Here is a 9,158-nt window from a genome sequence, read left to right as displayed (position 1 = left end):
CTTACCATCATTAAAAGCTATTTGTATTTAGAAACCAAAGACAGAGAAAAAAATGTTGGCGCCCATTTTAATTGTGCCTTTAAAAAATTATTGCCCCTGAAAAAAAAAATTTTTTTTAAATTGTTAAAAAAAAATTGTTTAAAACACATCTATTTAAAAAAACATATATTTTTTTTGTATTAACTTTTTTTTTGGTCTTCTTGTCTTGGTTAAATTTTTTAACAATTGGTTAACAAGATATTTACCGATAAGTAACATTGTTTTGATAGCGCCAAAAAGCCGATTATCTGAAAAAACCCCACACGCACACGAAAGTAAAAATTATTCGATTCGAAATACGTTTATTTTCGAATACGGAAATAATCTATTTAAAAATTGCGCTGTTTCAAATTTGATCAAAAATGAGAAGTTTTTAAACGTAAGTTTTTAAAACGCTTTACATTATTATTTTAGAGATTATAATTGATATACTGGACGAGGTTAATTTCCATTCCATTGGGTCTCTTGTTTTGGCAACATAACTATAACGATATATTCCAAAATTGGCACATATTAACATATGCCCGGAAGTAATTTATATTTCAAAAGATTATTTTTTTTATCAGAGTCCTTCCAAAATTGGCTAAAAATAAAAATTTCTTAATGATGGAAATTATTATTTATAAATCAAGAATGTTTTATTGAATTGAATAATCAAATTTTAATTAATTGTTCTTAGGTAATATAAAATTCCTGTATATATAAATATTAAAGCAAAAAATTTATAATAATCATTTTATTCTTTATATATATTATATAATAGAAGTATTTATTATATTATATATTGACTAAGTTTTATTTTTTAAATGTCACTATTAAAAAAAAAGGTAACTACTATCTGCTATCATGCCTAGCATTTAGACTAAATAATGGTAGCCAAAAGCCAAGCTATCTATATTAAAAATATATATTTTGATAGTTTATGTATATAACTATTTATATAATCAAAATATTAAATATTATTTATATGATTTATTTTTTTATGATTACTGATACGTTTTTATGATTACGTATTTTTATGATTACTGATAACTTATCTAAAACCTTTCAACAGGCACGTATGTCTGCTTCTGAAGGAAGGGACATTGCAATGTTGACTGTCAAAACACTCATGGATATGCTAAATGTGGAGTGGTTCAATTTGTGGTGGCAAAAAATTCAGAAGCATGTCAATGATTTCCCGGACCTCGAGGAACTTAAGCTTCCGAGAAAAAGGAAGATGGCAGCACGGTATGAGGAGGGTTGTAGTACCACATATCATTATGTTGAGACAGCCGTTCAGTACTATCGTGCCACATACTACAATGTAGTTGATTCTTCTGTTGACACTATCAGATATCGTTTTGATTAAGCAGGACAGAAACAACTTGAAAAGCTGGAGAAACTTTTGCTTTCTGAAGATGTCACAGATACCATAGCATGGATAAAGAAGACATACTCAGATATTGACACGGACTTACTAGATGTGCAACTTGGGCTATACAGAACAATATTTGATGAAATTCCAAGGTATGCAGTGATGTTGTCTCACATCTCACACAGTTTTCCTCTTCTCAATTACCTTCTATTTCTGAAGTTGTCAAATTGCTCAAGCTGATTCTAGTTACTCCAGCAACAAATGCTGTTAGTGAACGAGCATTTTCAACAATGAGAAGACTCAAAACTTTTCTGAGAACGACGATGAAACAGCAGAGGCTGAATAATTTGGCAATGTTACACATCTATTCAAACTGTGCAAACCAACTTGATCCAGAAAAAGTGATAACAGAATTCAGGGATCATCCTTATAGAACAAATTTGTTCGGATTTTAGTGTCTTTATTTTGAACTTGTACTATAGTGCTACATGTGTATACAGTTTTATGTACCTACAACCTAAACTATTTTATACTATTATAAATTATTTCTGGTTATTATCAGCCTTTTGTATTCTCATTTTATATAGAATCTAATAAGTACTATAACACCCATATATTCTCTATTCAATAAATACAAAATAATAATATGTAATTTTAATATGAATAACTTCAAAGAAACATATAAAACAACATTTATTTTTGGGGGTACACCAAAGGAATGCGCCCTTTTCAGTGTGCCCCCCCCCCCCAGTTTATAAAAGCTTTCCAGGCCCCTGTTAGTTCTCTAATTGTTATCTATTTTGTTTTTGTAAGATTTTCAAAAAGAAAACTGAATAATAAATTGGAAGACAAGGCTTATGAGAGTATGAAAAGTATTTAAAAATATATATATTCACTGTTTGATGTAGAATTTGACGGTGATTATTTATCTAAAAAAATCAAAAATTTGCGTTATTTTCTAAGTTTTTTTGTTGTTGTTTTTTATATATACTTTTTTAAATTTTATTATTTATTTTTTTATTTATTCCAAACATTTTTAATTTTTTTTTTATTGCAATCATTTATACAAGCCAAGAGTATGCAACTTTGCTTGTCGTTTGAACAACGATATTTCATGAAAGTCTTTTAATTTATTGATTTTTCAAAATTTTCCATGTTTTAGAGTTTTGTGAGTTAAAAACTCATAATACCGAGTTTTAATTTTTTTTTATAATAGTTATGGAAACAGTTTGATCGCAAATTATAACTTTGAGAAAGTCATGACGAAAATATGTCTAAAATAGAATTCGGTAGGATATTTTTTACATTTTAACATAAAAATAAAAATCTGATAAAAATTAAGTTTTTCCAAGTTTCATATTTATCATCGCATTAGAATAATTGTTTATTCTACTTAGATAATGAATTGCTCTACAAGCATGGTTTTGCAAGCCTTATAGTTTGATTGTTTTGTTTGTATTAGCCAACAGTGTATTAGCACATGTGAGATGACTATGAATCAGACTAATATTTGATTTCTTGAACAGAAATCAAACAATGGACGAGATTTATATAAAATACCAATAGCAGATGATATTTTTGATTTAATGTGCCCAGTATAATTTCTTTATGATGAATTTTTGTCTAATTGAACACCAAGAAACTTTGCATATTTTTTTCGTATTATTGCTATGTTGTGAATGAGCAACTCAATTAATTTTTACGGACGAGACATTGATTTACCTGTTTTATGAAATAAAATGTAGTTAGTTTTTTTACAGTTTAAGTATAGTTTATTTGCTCTTAACCATAAATTAAAGTTTTCCGGTTCATTATTCATTGTCTAAGACATCGATTTTAAATTGCTGTAATTATAAAGCAAAGTTGTGTCATTAGCATACATTTTTGAAGAAACTATAGATGATGCATTGTGCCTATCATTGATGTTAATTAAAAACAATAACGGTCCTAAGATTGAGTCTTGAGGGACCCCATACTCAATATTAAGAACACTAATAAGTAAGGCATTTTCACGGCTAGCTATAAAATAATTTTGTTTTTGGCTACAGCATGGTTGTTGTTTTTTTTTAAATAAATTTTAAAAAAATAAATAGCACATAGAATTTAGCGTAACACGTTTGATTTATAATTTTCACGGCGTCAAAAATCTCTCTATGGCCAGTTTGCGCGTGTTTTCACACTTCACAGTCATACAAAGTGGAAACCATGCAAAAATAACAATAAAATTTTAATAGACCACTCGATATCAAAAGTTTTTGCGAGTGGTTTCTATCGGTACAGACATTTTGCGCCAAACTTGAATTTGATTTATAAGGGGACGACTGAATAAGCGCGAATTTCACAAGTGCGAACTGGCATAAGTGCAAAGCAGTTACAGAAACTGGCACAAGTGCGAACTGGCATTTGAGCGAATTGGCATAAGTGCACCAAAAGAATTTGCAAGCATTTGCATAAGTGCGAAGCAGTTGCAAAAACTGGCACAAGTGCGCCGAACAAATTTGAAAACATTGGCATAAGTGCGAACTGACATAAGTGCAAAGCAACTACAGAAACTCGAACTACCATAAGTGCGCCCAATAAATTTTTAAACATTGACATAAGTGCGTAATACCAATTTGCACTTATGCCAATATTTGCAGTTTTATTTGGCGCACTTAAGCCAATTTGTACTTATGCCAGTTTTTGTAACTGCTTCGCATTTATGTCAGTTCGCACTTATGTCAATGTTTACAAATTTATTCGGCACACTTATGCTATTTTGCACTTATGCCAGTTCACACTTATGCCAGTTTCTGTTACTGCTTCGCACTTATGCCAGTTCGCACTTGCGCCAATTTGCAGTATTTTTTTTAATTTCATTCAACATTCTACCTCGGTAATGAGGATGAAGAAGATTAACCAGAAGATGGGATGGTGTCACTACCTTTTCGTATCTTTTTTTGAATTTCTTTTGGATAACTTTCTCACTTTTACACAAAAGTTTGATTTCTAGATTTTTCCATACATTCACTACATCTGCTATTTTGCATTTGTCACTTTATGCTTTATCAAGTGCAAAAGCAATAGGTTCTAAGCGAGCAAGTAAATCTTCTGCAGATCTCTTAATGACTAAGTTAGAGACATTTTGTTTCACTGTAGAGTCAATTATGGCCCAGTAAGACTCACAGATTTTTAGCAGAGTTGATCAATTTGCAATATACACTTTTAGACAGTCACACATGGTATTCCAGCGAGTATCTTGAGGCAATACAAGTTTTTGTTTGCCAGTTTTTCAATATTCTGCCAAAGCAAAATGGTGGTTCCTTAAATATATGACAATACTTACTATATGATCTTTAACATTATCAATTTCTAGGTCATGTGCAAACAAATTCATTAAATGTGCAGAGCAACCGTATGTTACTACATTAATATCTGATTGAGATTTAATATTATGCCTTATTTTTGATACATTAGCTGCATTGTCAATAACAAGGCTTCCTACATGATACCCAAATTCAAGCTCAATATTTTTAATTGATGAAACTGCTAGTTCTTCAAGATATTCAGAAATGTGCGAGCTTCTAGATGTGTCAGCTAAATAGACATTACTCGTTTCAATTGTGACTGTAACACAAATTATAGGCTCCTTGTGAACGTTTGACCAACCATCTAGTGCTATATTTACAATCTCTCCATTTAGAGAGTCTTTAATGCAACCCTTATCTTTATCAAACACTATTGTTAGGAGTTTGTCAGCTAAATCCTTTCTTGTTGGACCACTATAGCCTGGCCTTAACATCAACATAAGTTTTTGGAATTCTGGATGTTCAACTAATTGATCAATTGATCAAGTAGATACGAAAGTGCCAAGCCGTTACTCAAGGAAATAAATGCTCTAAATGTATACAAACTAAATATATACCATAACTTGTTATTTATGTTTAAACTTCAAAATGAAATGATTCCAAAATATTTTTTTAAAAGTTTCACTCGAATTAATCATAAATATGAAACAAGACATTCAATGAGTAATTACTACATCCCACTAACATCTCTCAAAAAATCTGACTTCTCGACTATATGCCGGGGACCACGCTTGTGGAATTCGGTTCTTGACGAAAATATGAAAAAAATAAAATTTATTGCTACACAAAAGAACTATAAAAAAACACTTACTAAATTTAAACATTACGTACATTCTCTCTTTTTTTTTTAAAAAAATCGAAATAATTTTGTATTTTTAATTTTTTATGTACTTTATTTAATTTTAATATTGTATTGAATATGTATATGCATATGAAGCGAATTAAATTTTTTTTTTTTGTTTGTTTATTGTCTTTTATATGTATACGAATATGTACAGATTTGTAATTTTTTATTTGTTATTTTATATTTTAACTTTATCTTAAATTTCTTCTTTTTTTAACTTTAAGTTCTTTTTTAACCATCTAAAATTTCTAACCAAATTTTTCACTTATTAATTTCACTCTTTTATGTAATATTGGAAGATGTAAAATTTAATTGTATTTTTTTTGTATTTCACAAAGGGGCTTGATGATAAGTCATTTTGACTTCTACTTGCCCCAGTCAGCTTGTAATTATATATATTTGTTTAAATATATAGATAACATTGTAAAATGTGTAAAATGACGAAATAATTAGAAAAAAAAAAAAAAAGAAATGATGAATTTGTTGTAAAAATCATTCTTGCAATCTGCTCATCAAATACCGCTTTTTGACTCAGACTTGTTCTAACAACATGTGATAATAACCCAGAACTTATATTTTTTATTTATTGGACTATTATTTATATTTTCTGCCCGTGATTTTTTTGCTGAAACATTTTAATAACATTTTTCTGATAAAACAGATGGTCCTGAGGGTTGCTTAGTAACATCAAATTGAATGTTGGAAGAAGTAGTTTGAAATTCAATTTAGTTTCAAGATAGTTTTGTTGAGGTATAAGGTTAAAAGAAATGATTTTAGAATCCTGATTATACTGACCTGTTTGACTACTGCATTATGTACAAAAAAACACAGTCAACCAATTTCATAATACTTTAAATTATAATTAAAGTTTATCAAAAAATATTTAAATCAAAAAAATCAGATATTTTTGATTCTTTTAAAAAAATTGTGATTTTTTCCAACCCTGCAATTCGCACATACGCCAAGTTTGCAATTATGCCGATTTGCGCCTACTCAGCCTTCCGTTTATAAGAAAACAACGCGTATGGATCATTATAAAATATGGACACTCCAATTATTATTATACTCCTGAATAAAAATTAACTATTAAAAAACTAAAAATCTATATGTAAAATAATTCTTTAAACTTAAATTTTGTAAAACACCAAAACTAAACAAAAATACTAATAAGAAATTATAAAATATATAAATGTTAATATGAGTAATCTAATTAGTAAATGAAATAAAGGGAAAATTCTTTTAAAATGCTGCTATGAAATTTATTTTAAATTGGCTTGTAGTTGAAGGTTCTTTTAATATCGTTGCAGGAAGGTAAGTCGTCAAGTACAGCCTGCCAATATCTAAAAAATAAAAATAAAAAATTACTACTGCCCTATCCATTTATCATACATGTTCTATTTTCATTCAATTTGTAAATTCTATTTCATAAATCTACACACACTAAAATTTGCATAGCTTGTTGAACAGCCTAGCTTTAGATAGGTTGTGATTAAATAGCTAACCTAAACTTAATCTTAAACCAATATAATAACTTAACTTGAAACCAATAAAACTACTATATGCATCTACACCTTAATTTATTCACACAAAAAAACAACATAACATTAAGAAAGGTGTCATTTTGTTGATATTTTTCTAACAGGTAATATTTATAAAAAATAATAAAAATAAATTATTTTCATATTTTGAATATGCTATCTTTTTTATGAAGGTTAAATGAAAATATCTTGAAATGATATGAATAAAATCAAAGTCTAAAAAAATATATTAATTAATTTGAATAAATATAATTTCTGAAACCGAGATATAATCAAAATACAAAAGGATTTTCAGGAAGAAAATGAAACCAAAAAATTTGTTGCTTGTACATTCTTTTTGATGTTTGCAAGCACAAATATTTTAATAAAAAGTTATAAAACTGAGGCGCTTTGCATGTCATTACATCAGTGATATCTATTTTGAAATTCGCAATACTTACTTTGATCATGGCTTTACTTAAATAACCTTAACACAAACATCAAGGTTTTTAATAATCTGATACCTTCTATCAGATTACTATAACCTCATGCAAAATATATCTGATACCTTGTATCAAATGTTTATCAACTTTGAAAAACAAACTACTAATTGTTTTTGTTTTCGAACATGCAACATATAAGTGGATATTAATGAATATAAATGAGAGAAACACAGTTTTTTAAAGATACACACCAACATTTGTATGAAAAATTATTAATACAAAACATTTAATCTGTAAAAATAGAAAATTTGCGAACACTTCAGTTCATTATTTATACAATGTAACATTTTATTCAAACAGTCGTTTGAATATACTAACTATAATTGCTAAATTACTTTTTTGTAGCTGTTAATACTTTTTATTCACAGTAGCACCAGTCACATTCCTGGAAGTCTCTCAATAATAAGACTGTTGTAATCAATACTAAAATTCAATAATAAAGTTCAATAATAAAAATGTTTATCTATTTAACTTAATAATATGTAACGAAATAAAAAATTTATCCTTCATAAAAATACTTAATAAAGTTACAATACGAGTATACAAAAAAAAATGCAGAAAAAAATCCAGACAATTTTAAAATTTAATGAACATAACTTTGAAATTCATGAATACTAAACGACATAAAAAAACATAAAACAAAAATGATAATTAATATAAACAATTATGAAAATCTAATAATAAAAAGATAAAACTTGGAACTTCAAAAACTTTTAAGCATTTTTTTTTCTCGCAAAGCCTGCTTAACTCAGCCAAATAAAATAAAAACTAATATTTAGTGTGTTTAAATATCCTAATAACACAATAATGTAGAATAAGCATAAACTTACTTCATAAAATGATCAGATTGTATTTCTCGGTTAAACATAAACAACACTGATATGTAGCCAGTTACATGTTGCAAGTTAAGATATTTGTAAACATTTTTTCATACTTTTTATATATATATACTATTTATATCTACTAATAAATATTATTTTTACGAAATATATTTTATCAACTTTAAAGTTTTAAAAAAAAATTTTAAATGACAAATAAATAAAAAATTGTATAACATTTATATTATAACGTACAAAATAAAGTCTTAAAAAAATAGTTATTTTTTTAATCAAATAATAAAAAAATGTTTTTTAAAAATGGCTGCTAATTTTCTGAAAATTAGTCAAAAAGTTACAGCGAAGCATCAGAGATAAACTCATATTTATCTTTTACTTCAGAGATGTTAATGCAAGTATCATTTTCCAATGTAAAACTGTGTGTATAAAAGAGGTAATATAGTGGTTTATCGAGCATCTTTTTGTAGATTTTTTTAAATTATGTTTTGAATAATACGAAGAATGTGTAAAAATACATATACTCTTCCATGAACAAAAAATATTAGTTATATTTCAACATATTAACACATCAAAACATTCAACTTTTGACCAATTAAACCATGATTCTTGGTTACTTAACTGCATATTTTAGGGTAGACTGAACCAAATGTAAAAGTACTTCAGTCTACACGACTTCTTCATATGTATGTAAAAGTTCTTGTATAAAGTTAGGAAA

The sequence above is a fragment of the Hydra vulgaris genome, chromosome 12 (genome assembly GCF_038396675.1).
Source record: "Hydra vulgaris chromosome 12, alternate assembly HydraT2T_AEP".
Lineage (NCBI taxonomy): Eukaryota > Metazoa > Cnidaria > Hydrozoa > Anthoathecata > Hydridae > Hydra > Hydra vulgaris.
Note: the sequence above shows the minus strand (reverse complement) of the source record.